This window comes from Crinia signifera, chromosome 7 (assembly GCF_055691185.1).
Source record: "Crinia signifera chromosome 7, ASM5569118v1, whole genome shotgun sequence".
NCBI lineage: Eukaryota > Metazoa > Chordata > Amphibia > Anura > Myobatrachidae > Crinia > Crinia signifera.
The window spans coordinates 53,574,685-53,591,700 of NC_139223.1; the positions used below are offsets into that span (position 1 = coordinate 53,574,685).

Here is a 17,016-nt window from a genome sequence, read left to right on the forward strand (position 1 = left end):
GATAATGGGGTCTGAATGGCCATGACCCACCTGCATTTACCAAAATCTCTCAGTTACCACCCTCAAATACTATCTACTTGTCACTCAATGTATCTGTTGTTGTGAACACAACCGCAATTCAGTCTCTGCATCTACGCTCTGTGGCTCAGTCACCTTTGCAGTAAGAAAACATCAGACAATCTGCGTACAATAGCATCTGAATTAGGCCCACTGTGCCTGTATAGCCTTCAGCCTGTGTGTGTATTACCAGGGGCGATGGAGAGGGGAATAGTCACTATAGTAGCCAATAGACTACTAGGGGGGAGATTCTCTAAGCTAAAAATGCGGTAGCGGGGTTTTTACCGCATTTTGGGATGCTGTAAGCATCCCCCGCCGGGTTACCGCGGCGGGGGGCATCGCCAGAAAAATCTGGCGATGCCCCATAGAAGCCAATGGGCTTCTACCGCAACCCTCCGCCGCCCCGCGCCGACCCCCCGCCGCCCCGCATCGCCCCCCTCACCTGTGTCCAGGCAGCACAGCGCAGTGCTGCCCGGACCTGTGACCTCCTCCCTGCACTGATCCTCTTCCGGGTGCAGGGAGGAGGAGAGCCCGGCGCAGCAGCAGCAGCGCCGGGTGTGTGAGGGAGGGGAGAGCCGCCGGGACCTGCTGGGACCCGGCGACTCTCACCGCAAAGGACAGCTCTTAACGCAAGAGCTGTCCTTTGCCTTAATTATCGCATATGTTACAGCATATGCGATAATTAAATATGCGATGGGCGGCGAAGGGGGGCGGAGATTCTTAGAGAATCTCCCCCTAGATGTCAGGGCTATAGCATTCTTTCGCTGCCTAGCAAGAAGTGGGTGAGCCCTGCTGAAGGCCCCCCAGCGCCGCCCGCATCCCCTCGGTAACATGCGAGGGGGTGTGTCCAAGAACACATCCCCTCACATGTGGCCAAAGGAAAGCAAAATCATTCAATGGTCGCCGATCATCGAATGATTTCTCTCCCCTTCGGAAATAAAAGTCAGTGAAAACTGATTTATTTCTGATGCTGTTTGCTAAAAAGGGGGCGGGTGCCGATGTCATGTGACGTTAGCCACCCGCCATGAGCAGGCTTTGGCCCGCCTGTATTCCCAGGGGAACCCCCAGCATTATCACAGGACGCCCATAATACGCTGGGCATTCTGCCACTCCGATCATTGCCTGTTCCACACCGTCCCCTACCCCCGTGAATGCCTCGGCGAGTGTGATACGCGCCAAATGCATTCGCACAGGGGGTCTGCACATGCGCATATATGCGCATTCACAGACCCCCCCACCATTGGAACAAGGCCAAATTTGCCCTGTTTGGATCAAACCTGAATCCCCCCCTCAGTTCGTAGCCTGCCGTCCACGGAGTTGGTTCTCAGTGAAATAATAAAGAATAGTTAGCCGGGTATGGTTACCGTGCAGGATTGTCAATGCCAAGCCGCATCGCTAGCCAGGATCAGAAGTTCTAGAGCAGAACAAAGGGGGTTACAGGGAACTAAAGGTCTGGAGAGAGCCGGCTTCTACACTGGAAGCAAAATGGTCTAGATTGCTGAAGACTGGTGGGGAGATGTATCAAACAATGGGCCGATTCAGAGTTCTACACTAATACCACCGCTGCAGCTGCAGGTCTATATGCATTGACCATTATATACCTTAAGGCTATGAAGACTTTTGGAACCCTCAAGTATTGACATAAACTTCCCCTCTATGGCCCTTATTCTAGTTGACTCGGACCGATGCGTATTTTCGGATGGCCACCGAGTGTTCTTAGCCCCGCCTACCGTACGGATCGCTCACACCGTCCGAATGCGGTAAGACGCCGAGCGAACGGAAAGCGAGTGGATGTTTCATGTGAACAACTCCCCCATCTGTGGGAACCTCCCCCATCTGTGGGAACCTCCCCCATCCTCCGATGGTCACCGACCATCGATTGATGGACTGAGCGGTCAGCTCCGAGTGCTTCAGACCACTCAAACATTTCTCTGTGCGAAAGCAGGGATATGGGCGGGCAGCTGGTATGCGGCTATATCAGTTGTCCGCCCAAACAGCCCTTCACGCCTCTCTCCACCCCCTGCTCGGATTGTTCTGCCCGTTCATTTTCTGTACAGAATGCACGCCGTATTCGGACGTACGTGTCGTTCGCACATGCGCAGAAATGCCTCTGCACATGTGCAAACACAATACATTGGCCGTCCGACCGAACACGCAGCCGTCCGACTCAATCAGAATAAGGGCCAATGTGGCAAATAGCAGGTAATTCAGTGACTCTGAGGAAAACGTAGCAAGCCTTTTAAAAAGTGGAGAAGTGGCCAAGCAGAGAACTTGCCCCTAGCAACTAATCAGCTTGTCACTAGCATTTTTCAAGTACATTCTATAATACGCTAGGTAGAAGTGCTGTGAGCATCTTTTCCACTTTTCCACTCTTTGAGTTTGATACATCTCTCCCTGTGTATCTCACTTACCTACTCTCCAAGAATGCCAGTGAGACTCCAGATCTTTGTAAATGGCATCTATATACAGAAAGAGGAACCATTCCAGCCCCCACACCTCCTACCTGTAAACCCTCCCATCATGACTCATGCATTAGCTACAACATGCTCTGCTCCTGGTCTTCCTTGCCAGTGGCAGTTACAGACAGGGCTGCCATCAGGAATTTTGGGGCACGGGACTCATTTCCAGTCTGGGCCCCAGGCCCCCCCCCCCCCCTCCTCACTTGACTTACCATAACCCGGCTTCTGCTCCCCCATCTCCTCTTCCACTGAGCTGCAGCCCGAAGGTTCCAAAGCACAGGCTTCTTCATCTCAGGATATGCTGGCGGCCAATTAAAATGCACCACCGGCTGGTGAGCCAATCAAAGCTCACATACTCGCAGCCGCTCTAAATGGCTGCCAGTACTCAAGCTCTGATTGGCTCAAAAGAAGGTGCAGCATTTTAATTGGCCTCTGGTGTGGTGGGTTGAATAAGCCTGCGCTCCGGGACCTCCTTTGTTTAGCACAAAGAGCACAGCGCAGCGGAGGCAGTCGGGGGGGGGGGGGGGGTTGCAGTGGGCAAAATTAGCTGCCCAGGCCCTTTCAGAGTCCGGGGCCTGGACCGTTGTACCCACAGCACCCAGCGGTGTAGCTAGGTGCCATGGTGCCCGGAGCAAGGGCATATTTCGCGCCCCCCCCCCCCCCCGGGGGGAATCTGCTGCGCTATATAAGACACTGTAACGAAATTGGCTGCACTATATAAGACACTGTAATGGAATCTGCTGCGCTATATAAGACGCTGTAACGAAATTGGCTGCACTATATAAGACACTGTAACGGAATCTGCTGCGCTATATAAGACACTGTAACGGAATATGCTGCGCTATATATATGACACATACGTCAACATAAAAACGGGGGACACTCCTCTACAAAGACAGGCGTGTCGATGCCTGCTCAGGCGGTGGTGGGCCGGCGGACGTCACATGACATCAGCACGCGCCCTGACTTTTATTACGGAAGGAGAGAAAAATCATTCTCTTCCTTTTGGCCACAACCTATCCAACAGGTCTGAATCAGGCCCTTGCTCAGATGCTGTCCTATCCATTCAATTATAACAATGTGTCCTACAGCCACCCACAGTGCAGGCGGGATGTACCCAGGCCAGTACACTAGCAATCCCCCTCCATGACCTAGCCCCGCAGCATCAACCCGCCACCCCCCCCCCACCCCCTTCCCGTGCAAATGGCACTGTGTACTCGAAAGAAGTTTGAAGTATTTAATGATACACCCCCACCTCTATCACTGGCGTCCGTCAAGGTCCACCGTCCGCTGAGGCCAGGTCTCCTGTTCGCGTGCACCAAGTCTCCTGTTCGGCACCGCTGGTTCTTCCGTGCAGAGCCGGCCGGGTGTCACCTCACTCACCTGCCTCTTATCTCTGGCTGCCGCCCGGGTCTCCTGTTCACTGATGACGGGTCTCTTGTTTGGCGGCCACCTGCTACCAGGTACCAGCGCGCGGGGGGGGGGGGGGAGAGCAGAGGAGAGGAGTACAGGACTGCAGCAGCATCACTTGCGGTAGAGGAAGCGTGGGGCCATGGCGTCGCCGCTAGCAGGGAGAGCGCGGGGTCAGCATTTAAATAACTTCAACTCCATAGTTGCGCCACTGTGTGCAGGGATCATTTGCGGAGGGGAGTGGGGGGGGGGGGGGCGGGCCGGCGGCGCCATTCGACCAATCGCCGCCCGGAGCATGTGCTCCGGTGGCTCCGCCCTCCCTGCGCCTCTGACAGCACCACCCTGTTGGCAGCCCTGATTACAGAGGTGGGGCTGCAGCGCTGTCCAAAACCAAAATAGGGGAGCCACACCCAATGTTATGTACCTAATGAAATCGATCAGGTTGAAGGGTATACATCTGGCTGCCTGATCCAGGATTCTCCCCGAGTCTTCATATTGAGTGTAGGCAAGTAGGTTCTGCATGTTTTATTAAAATCCATCAAAGGGGTAGATTTACTTAAGCTTTTAAAACAGACAAGTGGTGGTCTCACAGTAACCAATCAAATTCTGTCTTACAATAGAGAAATGGTAGCTAGAATCTAATTTGTTTGTGGTCAACCCCCCTAATGGTCTGTTCTGGAAGCTTTATTAAATCTACACCAAATTGAAAGTGGGGTGTCCAAAGAAGGACAAAGGAGGAACAAAACTAGGTTTTTGGGGCACTCTTTTTAGGTAAATAGGTGTAAAGTAGTTAGATGATTGAATTAATAAATAACCTTTATTGTGGTTCACTTAATATATATTGGCGTCAAAGATAAAACAGTAAGTACAATTTACAATGGTGCATCACAGTATATGTTTATAACACAATAGAAAGTCACATCGACTGGGCGAAAATGTTTTACACCAAGGGGACCACCCCCTGTTGAGTTGAGGAAATGTTCAACCTGTATAAATTCCCATCAGTGGGGTATAGGTGATAAGGAGGTTCACAGTAATGGCGGATATGTGCTAGCGGTCTACTAGTCAGTAGACTAAACCAGGAAAGAGTGAGGACAGAAAAATGGTCGTTGGTGTCGTGCTTGGTATTCGGGGTGTCCCACTGGTTATACGACACCAGATCTTCCCTATCAGTCGCCCGATTAGGTACTGATCTGGCCAATCACTGTTTAGCTGCTGAGATCGGACGAGATCAGGCGGCCCAGTGGTGTATGGTCGTATACTTAATAGGATTAATAAAGCAGCACAGGACAGACATTCGGGACCATAAATTGCTTCAGCTTTCCAGAGACACAGGGTGACCGCAGCCTGATACGCAAATCTACACCATATAGTTTTCTTCTAAAACTCCATTAAAGAGCCCTGGGTGAGCCATGTACTGGTTACAGGAACCTGCCCCATGTGTGATATAGTGGTGGGGGAGCTGTCCAAGGTGGGCAAGCCCTGTAAACCTTATGCACACAAATACACAATGGCGCATGATTGTCACTCAGCTTTAGCTGGAAACCTTAATTTTATTAGCATCATAAAGAATACAATTGTAGGCCATTCGTATGCTAATAATTGTTTGTTATTGCCGATTGCAGACCTGATGAAGGACATACAGTGCACAACATTGTTTGTGCGTTTCCCTTGTTTGTGCTTTAATAGATTGGCCTGGGGGAGAAGCAGTAAAAGAGTAACGGAGCTGCAGTTTGGTGTGTTTCCGCATCTCATTACATGTAATCAGACAAAACTGGATTTGGTTGTGTTAGTCTCAATCAGAATGTGCCAACAATGCAAATTTGGGGATTATAGCTTCTTTTTTTGGGTTCGTTACAATATTCAATTATATTGTCCGGCTATTTAAGAATCAATAACATTACATTAATAAGTTCTGCTGTAAAACACTGACATCTGGTGGTATTAGATAATTGGTGGAAATGTCAATATGCAAGTGCATAATGGCAAATCTGTGAGAGCTCGGGCTTGTTCCCTCCTGCGCTTTACACTCGTGTGTTATGTTTGTGTACACAGAACAAATGACCTTCTGCACAAAACAGATGAGAGCACAAAAGTGTTGTGTTTCCCACCTCGTTTTCTGACAAGTATCTATAGCATTGGTGTCCCAAAGTGGTAGGCCACTTACATGAATGAATGACTTTAGAACATATATTAAAATATAAAATGAAAGGAGCTGATTGGTTAGTACTCTGGGGCCGATTCAGGATCAATCGCAGTGATCTGAATTCGGCACCTTCCCCCCGATGGTCGGGGGTTTGTGCACGCGTGTGCGCATTTCTGCACATGTGCAAGCCCCAACAGCGAACGACCGCAGCAAGTTACACACTCGCGGGGCCGTTCACCGTGGGGAGTGAGAGACAGGGGCGGATGGCAGCAGGGGCGTGGATCACCCATTAGAACGTACAGCTTTTTATGGGCGTCCCCATGAAGCTGCTGAGCGTTCCCATGGAAACGCAGGCAGGCCGATGTCTGCGGGGGGGGGGGGGGGGGGTGGCTGACATCACAGGACGTCAGCCACCCGGCCTGTCTTCGGCCAGCTGCACGCAAATAAAAATCAGTTTTCAATGACTTCTATTTGTGAAGGCGACCATCGAATGATTTCTCCTACAGCGGAGGCAGTTATCTTTACACATCCCCTCATATGGCACTAGGGGGAATCGGTGGGGGTATTCAGTGGGGCGGTATGTCAGGTGCTCGGTAAGCTGCGATATTCACAGCTTAACAAGCAGACCTGAATCAGGCCCTTTTCCCTTACTCGGCTTATCTTTCTCCAGGCTTTGATACATCTTTCCCTTGGTGAGATACAAACACAAACAGTTCAATTCTCACACAGCCCACCAAGAACCTTTACAATTTGATGTACTATTATCTATTCCTCCCAACTGTCCTGACTACAGAGGGACAGTCCTAGGATTCTAAAAATACACCCTATCACACTAACCTCATCATGCACTTACACAGCTATACCACTATCTCTATCAACCTGACACCACTCTCCAAGTCACCCCGAAGCGTGGCGAGCGCAGCGAGCCCCATGAGGGGCGGTGGCACGCGTCCTCCAACCGTTTCATACCCCCACTATCCACGTTGGCATGGAGTTGATTTTATATAGTGTGGCGAGCACAGCGAGCCACCGAGCCCGAAGCGTGGCAAGCGTAGCGATCCCCGCGAGGGAACGCGGATTACTTTACATGTATTCCGCGTCCCCTGGCGGGGCTCACTGCGCTCGCCACACTTCGGGCTCAGTGGCTCGCTGCGCTTGCCACACTATATAAAATCATCTCCACGCCGACCTGGATATTGGGGGTATGAAAAGGTCGGAGGACGCGTTCCGCCGCCGCTCGCCACATTTCGGGGTGACGTGGAGAGTGGTGGTGCTTTAGGTGTTTTACCATATTAACTACTGAGATCGCATATCTCACATCTCACATCTAACATCTCACGCCACAAAAAAGGGCCATGCGATGCGATTTCACTCAGGGTGCAGTTAATACATTAACTAAATGAAATATTGAGCGTACGTAGGAAATCTGGGCGCCCTGCTAGGAAACAAGTACCGAATCTACTTATTTATTTAACACCCTCTAGAAGATACAGTAGTAGACAGGATCTGATTGCCCAAAAGAAAAATAGCATGTGAAGTAGAATACACATCTTAGTAAATTTCCCCCTCTGTCTCCTCTATTCAGCTTTTATCAAATATATTCAGCAACTGAACTATATATACAGTCTTATGCTGAACTATATGCTACAGTTTTATGCTGAACTAGGGACAAGGAAGGTGAACTGCCATTGCAACAGCTTAATATTAGTTCATTTTTCTGGGATATCAAATTAGCAGGGAGCAGATACTGTCACAAATCACAGATTGCAGCTGGATTAATAGATCCTTGACATGTGCTGAAACCACTCTTCCTCCTCCTCATTATAGCTGTAAGAATATGTGTACACTTTCCCTTATGTCTCTATATCAGAAGTGATAAGCATATTACAATTCTCCACAATGGCATACCCTGAAGAGGATCTTCTGAGGAAGAACAGTTTTGGGTCTGAAATGTGTTAAGTGTGGCTCTCTGTTTTAGATTCCAAGTAATTTGCTAACTGGCGGTGGCGTTCCTGTGGAGGGCTGGCTATGCGGAACCATAGGCGTGCACAGCCCATTTTATTAGAGTGTGTACCATGGGAGGGGCGTGTTTATCAACCACCTCCTGGGCATTAATATGGGCTTCAGAATGAATCATTTCCCACACATACACACACACTAGAAATAGGGCCAGGGTGTGCCGTAATGCCCATTACAGATGCCAAACTCTATAATGCCCATAACAAATTATGCCACACTCAGGAGGTTATTCTGATCGTAGCGGCCAAACGTGCGTACGTTCGCTATTAACGTACGCTATCCGTACGCGGCCGTTGGGGTTAAGTCCACCCACAAATCAGCCGCATACGTACGGGCAGAAACACCGTCGAAGGGGAGTGGCGTACAATTGAGCGTACGCCAACGTACACGGACGGACCAGCCCTTACACTCCGACAACTGGCGTACAATTGAGCGTACGCCACCGTTTACGGACGTCTCTCGGCCGTCTTCCCACCGACTTCTTGCGGAAATCTGAGCGTACGCCAGCTTGCACGGACGGGTCCCTATTGTTTTCAATAGAAAACTCAGCTTATGTCACCGCTCGTGAGAGTGAGCGTACGTCCGTGTACGCTGGCATACCCTTCACATATATGGACCTGCAAATCTTGCCTTTCAACTATAATTATGAAAATTAATTAATTGATTGAATTAATTAATGTGCAAAATAGTGGGCATGGGCTTAAAACATTGCTGAAACATCCTTTGTAGGTGTTAGATGTGGTTTATGTTATTGTATCATAAATACAAAACCTATGTTTGTATTAGAGTGAACACGTTGACACATGTCGACTTGTGTAGATTGAGTGTGCTACTGAGTAAAGTCTATGAAAGCACGTAGTGAATGTGTCTAACTGTTTAACAAATACCTACCTTAGCATATATAAGCAGGTCTTAAAAAGATTCTTACCTTAAATTAAACAAACCTTTAAATGTAGAGAAGTATAGAAAGATAAGCTTCCAATGTGTTTGAGTGCTGTGTGTGGCTTGCAGGTAGTGAAATCATGGTTTTGACTTAATAGACTGCAGCATTGCTTATTACATTCAGGTGTATGTGGTTGAGTAGTAATCAGCGTAAATTAGCAAACCCAGGCACACGCAGGCATGCGGTATCTGTAGGGGTGGTCTGAGCTGGCGGTTGGCGGCCGCCTGTTTGGTGTCCGAAATGAACGGTGCTTTAGGCGATCGTGCGGTAGTAGCACCACTCATTTTTGGTGCACACCCCCGTGTACGCCCATGTTTACGCCCATTTTCCCTCATTATTTCGGCCGCTCCCCTCAACACGCCCCTATGCCGCCCCCAATGCCCGTACACTCGCGTACAGGTTTTTTCGCACGGAGAGACCCGTCCGTAAGCGTTGTGGAGTGTTCGCGCCTGCGCATTAGCGAATGTACGCATGCGCAGATCAAGAAAAACCCCGGAACGTACGCGTACGGCCCGGCCGCACCAACCAGAATAAGGCCCTCAGTTATGCCTATTACACATTATACCACACACCGTAATGCCCATTACACATCACTCCACACTCCGTAATGCCCATTACACATTACGCCACACTCCGTAATGCACATTACTCCTTATGCCACACTCTATAATGCTCATTACACATTATACCATACACAATAAGAGAGGGAGGTTGTGAGAGAAAGGGTGTCAGGGAGAGAAAGGAGGATAGACAGGAAGTTACAGAGAGGGTGTAAGGGAGAGAGAGGCAGAGCTAAGTAGAGACCGTCAGAGAGGGAGGGGAAGGAAATAGGTGGAGAGTAGAGAGCAGTGTTCCCTCTAAGCTGTGCGCACGTGCGCGCGCACACAACTCAACGAGCGTGCGCACAGACATTACAACAGAGCGCACAAAGCAGCAGTGGTCCCTTTTTGCAGTTGTGGACTCAATTAATGTGTGTTTCACCCATTAACTACATTGTGTGCTGTGTTTTGAATGTTTAAATGTGTAATATCATTTTGAAGTAAAGTTAACACAAATGCTGAACGTCATTTTCCAGTTATATATAAGTGACGCACAAAATTTTTAATTTCCTTCCAAAGTTGCACAGCCAAAATCTTTTGCCACACACAGCCTTCATAAAATTAGAGGGAACATTGGTAGAGAGACAGATGAGAAAGAGGGGGGGGGGGGATGGCAGGGGTAAGAGAGAGCAGGGGTGAGAGGGGAGGTAGAGGTTTGGGGGAGAGAGAAAGAGACCATTAATCACTTGTTGTATGCAGCCCTACTGTGTCTGACACGTGCAGCGTACCAGACTTCGGTACTTAGTCAACTACCCGCATAATCAGAGGGTCCCAATTACATCACTGATCAATATAGGACAAACACTAGGGGTGAAATGTAATAGGATGAGAGATTCAGAAAGTGAGAGATTTTGTAAGAAATCTTTAGGTTTTTTAAAGCGGAAATCATTTACACTTCAAAATCAAACTGGTTTTGCAGTGTAAATGATTGCCGCTTTTAAAAAAATGGAGATTCCTTACCAAATCTCTCACTTTCGGAATCTCTCCTCCTATTACATTTCACCCTAGGACTTTTAGGGAGAATACAATAGTGCCCAAAGCATAATGAGCGCAGCGAGTCATGCGTGGGGACGCAGTACACTTTGACGGTGTCTATGTCGACTTTGTCAACATTCGGGGGAAAAACCTGAAAAAGTCATGTTGACCTAAACCCATACCCATGAAACACACCCGTACAAAAGCACGATTCCAGCGGAGGAATAAGTAATAGGTGCTTGTTTCCTTACTTCTATCCCTGTTAGTTGCAAAAGTTTTCAGAGGAAACAAATATTTTATGCAGTTGCGAAAGCAAAATTAATTATGTTGCTAATTGTTTTGTAACTGTTTAGAAAATAGATTTCCAAATGCAGGCAAAACTGTAATCTGTCTGCGGTTTGACACATTTTCCCAACTGTTTTTGCATAACACTTACCTTACCCTGCAGCAGTCAAGATAATCTGTTCATATTAAAATTTTGTGCAAAACATATTTAGATTTAAATTCCGTTTTCATTTCTCGAGAACATATGTGGAAGAAACAATGGCTGCATGGGTTATAAAATAAAGATTTCCATACTAATTATATTGGGGCATGTGACCAAAGCAGTTGTTGCTGCTGTAGATTTATATTGTAAGGTGCGATTGCCTAGAGTCAGGCTTTTATGATCACTATTCATATTCTGATTTTCTCTGTCCCCAGATTTGACATGGATGGGAATAGAACAATTTATGGCTATTCAGAATGTTCACAACTGCACAGAGCATTTATGTGTTAACAGGATAATATAGGACCTTATTCTGGTTGACTCGCAAGCCTTGCGAGTCCCCCAGACGCCTCCTGCCAAATGCCGGTCTGCCCCCCCACCTTAGTTTAACATAAACCAGGGTTCCCGGAGAGGAGACTTTCAGCAAGAGTTGGGGGCGGGGCTTGAGCGTGATGTTGTTAAGCCCCGCCCCCATGCTGGGAAATTACGGGGATAAATGACGCGATTATGACACTTTAGCCCCGCAACCTAACGGAGATCAGCAAATCAGGTTAGCTAAACGCCGCGGTCAGAGGGGGAGGAAGCCACAAACAAGGAGGGAGGGGGGCGAGCGGGGTCCCCCAGAATCTGGGAGGGTTGCCCACCTTTTCCGGGGGGCCGGAAAGGGGGACCCGATTTTCGAGACCCTCCCGGCCATTCCGGGAGGGTAGGCAACCCTGACATAAACATCCATTCGCAGCCTATGTGGAAACACCCACATCATTTAAAGGTCACCGAGCACCGAATGATGTGGAACGAGCACGCACATCTAAGTGACTCTCAGGTCACTAATGCTGCCCATACACTTGTGAGATACTGCATGCAATCATTAGATTTTGACCACATCTCGATGAAATCTTGCGTCTTATGATCTCATGTTCTGCACATAATATTTATCGAATTGTACATGCGGTCGAATGCTGTTTTGTGCGCATTCGATTTTCCTAACTGCAACGTTCGATTCCTGAAGATTTCTGCTCACTTCCTGGCCACTCCTCTTCCACCCACTGTGCACAGATCTGTTCGATAATCTGGTGTCGTTTTTACAGCATTTGATGAAATCGCATTAGATTATGCGATCCCACCCAAAGTTTTTATTGCAGGGGCATTCGATAAATCTCATGATTGCATGCACAATTGAATGGCAAAAAAAAGCATTTTTGATGCGATTTATCGAAAGGCGAGCTTCACGGGAAATCGAACACGATATTGCGTTGAATGTAATCGCACAAGTGTATGGGTAGCATTAGATTTGCATGCACACTCCACCGGAACTGGGGGGCAGCTGAAATCCAGTGATGTCAGCTGCCCACCCCCACACCCGCGTCACCGGGTGATTTCCATGGGAACACCCAGCGTTGGCAAATCCCCCGGCCTGCCCACCGCCCACCCGCAGTCTTGGGTGCGTGCATCCGGCAAACAATCTTGCAATAGACAATAGACAGAACACATGCTGATGGTGAGCAGCTGTTTTGGGGATTCCCATGGCTACCAATTCTTCAATCACTGCTGCCCAAAATACGACCACCTTTGGGCATGCTTATATTAGGTGCCAGAATGTTCCTATGTTAGTCAAACATTTGGGACAGTTTGCATCCACTCCAAACCTGTACAGATGCTCTGATGTCATATAGGTTCTGTGAAATATTTATAGTTGTACTTGCTGAAATCTCTTGATTTGTTGCCCTCCGAATATCAACCAAAGCCCTCTTCCAGTCAACTCCATATATATCACCTATGTCCCTCTCCCATTTACTTTTCAGTTCTAGCAAATCATTGTCACGGGCGTCCTGGGAGATGGCCTTGTAGAGGAAGGAGACCTTGTGTTAAACTAGGCATCTTTTTAATAGTTTTATAGTTGGGGATACCTTCAACTTGGGTTTACACTTAATCAAACTGTGTTTCACAGGCATGATGTATTTGCAGAGATCCACACAGGGCCGGCTCCACCAGTAGGCAGCTCTAGGCATTTGCCTAGGCCGCCGGCACCTGGAGGGCGGCAGTTCACCCCTCACCCCCAGCATGGAGGGTTAGCGAACTGTGTAAAAAACTTGCGGCGCTGGCGTCCCTGCAGTGCTGGAGCGGGCAGGGGTGTCCGTGCCATGGGGGTACCTGCGGCGCTGTCATTGTGTATAAAGCTGGCGGCGGCCGGCGAGGTCCCTGCAGTGAATAGAAAATAACTAGCGCTTCCCGCGCCGCCGTGCGCATAGCGCTAGTTATTTTCTATTCACTGCAGGGACCCCGCCGGCCGCCACCAGCTTTATACACAATGACAGCCTTGCACCGGCCCTGATCATCCACACAGGAATTGATAAGATAGAGAGAATTCTATTTTCAATGACTGAAATGATCTAAAGCCCGCTCCGTCATACAGTTGCCCTAATTCAAATATACCTTTTCCCCCAAGACCTTTCTTACTTGTATACTGTCGTTTCTAATTCTGCCAGACTATGTGTCACGCTAGCAGTGGCACCAGCTGGAGTGTAACGGAGGCTAGGTGCCTTGATGCAAGGTTTTTGCATAACCGACAGAAGGGAGTGATGCAATTGGATAAAAGTAAACCAGTTTTAATAAAGATACTGTAATACAGGAGATGAATAGTGGCACAAAGGTAATACTGAAGATATGCGATAACCAAAGTCAATGATATATAAAAGTTATTGGAAACGTTTTCAAATACAGGGTCAAAGCCAGTTATGCGGTCTGAAAGCAGCATTAGCAACTTCTGCAATGTGTATGCCTGGCAAAGATATTCCCTACCAATTCATAAAGTAGCCAACTCTCATTCCCCATTTGTATCCATGTTTTTATATTGGCCAGTTGCACCGAAAGATAAAATATCCAGAAATTTGGTACTGCAAGTCGGCCCTCATCCTTCTGTCTAGTTAAAATATCTAGTTTTAATCTGGCCCTTTTATTATCCCATAGTAAAGAGGAGATCACTCTTCTATTACACTAAATATCCTTCGATGAAGATATAATGGCAAGTGTTGTAAAATGTTAAGTATACTCGGCTGTATGATCATTTTGACCAAGTTAACATGGCCAGTCAGGGTTAGCGGGAGTCTGCCCCAAGGGTCAATTTTAGAATTGATGTAGTCTGTGTGGGGAGTCAGATTAAGGGCTTCAAACCTCAAGATATCCCTTGATATTCAAATTCCCAGGTATTGAAACTCCTCCACCCATATAAAGGGGTTAGGAGCTTCCAATTCTTTAATCACTAGACTCTCCCTTATCAGGCATGGCAGGGATTCTATGGCGATGGCGAACAGTCCTGGGGACATCGGGCATCCTTGCCGCATTCCCCTCTTCACCTCAAACTTGGGGGAGATAGCCCCTACAACTTCTGATAAATACACAGCTGATAAATACAGGGCCAATTCCCACCCATTCCATAGCTTCCCATAGGTACTCCCACTCAATGGAATCAAAGGCCGTGGCTGCATCGAATGATATAACCGCGGCCTACTGCCTGTCTCCCTGTTGGGTCTGTAAATGCAGGTACAATTTTCTTAAATTTGATGTTGTTGACCTCCAAGGCATGAATCCCATTTGGACAGTATGTATGATTTCATTTATGATCTGGTTTAGTCTTATAGCAAGCACTTTGACCAAGACCTTAACCTCATTTGTGATAATGAATGGGACTACAGGATACTACCACCTTGGCATCTTTATCCTTCTTTAATAAAATTATTATTAGGTCCTCTGACATAGATTTAGGTAATATTTGATTCCCATATATTTCATTAAATGACGACTGTCGTCTCTCCTCCACCCTGATCACTGCTTCCCATGCTAGAGTACAGGACTTTGCCAATGCTGCACCCCTTCAGTGGAACTCACTCCCTCACTCCATTAGACTCTCCCCGACCTTGCAAAGCTTCAAACGGGCACTGAAAACTCACCTATTCATCAAAGCGTACCCTTCCACTGCATAAACTAGCTGGTTCTCCGACCCCTTGCCAGTTTATTTACATCCTGCTATCTAGCCACCACCCACTTGCTTGCACCTCTTGTAATCTGTCTGTCTCCCCTTCCTACTAGATTGTAAGCTCCTCTGAGCAGGGCCCTCTTCCCTCCTGTTGTCAAAGCCCTCTTCTCTTCACATTTCACTCACAGCTCTCCTATACTCAAGCACTCAGTGACCATCTTCGTCTGCATACTCATCTCCATCATTGGCCTCAAGGCTCTAGTTGTATGTTGATTGAATCCTTACTACTTATATTTAAGCTGTAATGTGTATTGAACTGTGGCACTCTTTATTTATACTCTATTTGGTACTTGTTTCCTAGCACGGCCACACCGATTTTGATCGGGTCGGAAAAATCGCGTCGATCGCATCGGGTGCGACCAAATCGCATGCGATGCGACCGACGCGATTGACCCGATTTTTACATTGATTCCAATGTGAAATGGTCCCTGGGACCCTATTTCACATTGGATTCAATGTATAAATGTCCCCAGACCCCAATTTTAACCTAAAAAAACTTATACCACTGGTATATTGGGCGCAATTAATAAAAAATTGCTAATGAGTTTAAATACATTAAATTACTGCATAAACATACTAGTGTGCTGCTCCCAAAATAACCAAACAAACAGAAGAATACACAATATCACTGAGAGCGCACTGTAATGTCTATAGCAATTTATTACAGTAAAAACACATTAGATTATAAACAATAAAAATATATATAAATATTTACAGTACTTAGTTGCCAAATAACATGCCTATCACAATATAACACAATTATATTGAAAGTATACCCCCAATGTTCTTACCCACTCAGGTTGTGTATAGTTTGATTGTAACGTGGGGACTCTTGGCAGGTAACGATTTTATGTCCAGAATTCAAGGTGGCCAATTAGCTTATATTTGTATCCAGATATTATGATTTGAGTTGTGGTAGCAATTGTAGTTTTTACAAATGTCCCAGTTAGACACACAACAGAACCACAGATTGGAGACCGATGGTTTGGGCAGGTGGGGATGAGGCAACCAGTTGGTCAGGCAGGAGGACAGGGTAGATGGAAAACAGGTGCAGCGTCTTGGTTGCTACCACCGGCGTAGCTCTGTTGGGATGAGAGCCAGCGCCGGGAGCAATCTCCGTTGCTTCTGTGTGTTGGTGGTCAGTCGCTACCACCGGCGAGACTCCGTTGTTATGAGAGTCACCGCCGGGAGCAACCTCCTCAAGATGTGAATGCCTCCTGACCTTAAACTGCGTTGACCGCTAACGTGGTCCGATTTCCTGTGGGTGAGCAGACGCTCACTGGCTCCACACTGGTCCCGCTGTGAGGTGTAGATAACAGCGCTGCAGTGTGAGGGAGACGGTCATGCCGGACACCCAGTTGGTTTGACAGCCCTTCAACTCCAAGCTTGGTATTGGTGCTGGGGAGGTGATTCAGCCAGCTAATGAAGGATAGGCGGTACTTATGTAGTATCTGGGCTGCCGATTTTTTGATTGTATGCCTTAAGTTAAGGCATACAATCAGATGCGATGCGATGCGATATCGCATCACATCGCATCGCATGCGACCATCGGATGCGATGACACGATTTTTCCATAGGAATCAATGTTAAAATGGACTGAGTCCATTTTAACATGGAATTCAATGGGAAAAAGGGGTCCTTTTCATACCCCTACTATCCAAGTGGGCATGGAGTTGGATATAAACCTGTGGCGAGCGTAGCGAGCCACCGAGCCCGAAGCGTGGCGAGCGAAGCGAGCCCCGCGAGGGGACGGTATTCTGTGTCCCCTCGCGGGGCTCGCTACGCTCGCCACGCTTCGGGCTCGGTGGCTCGCTACGCTCGCCACAGGTTTATATCCAACTCCATGCCCACTTGGATAGTAGGGGTATGAAAAGGACCCCTTTTTACC

General features: G+C 47.8%; 1 pseudogene; it reads right to left on the reverse strand.

Annotated features, from left to right (window-relative positions):
* Window positions 1–5,070: 5,070 nt before the first annotated feature.
* On the reverse strand, window positions 5,071–5,188 carry LOC146025376 (5S ribosomal RNA; annotated as a pseudogene).
* Window positions 5,189–17,016: the final 11,828 nt, after the last annotated feature.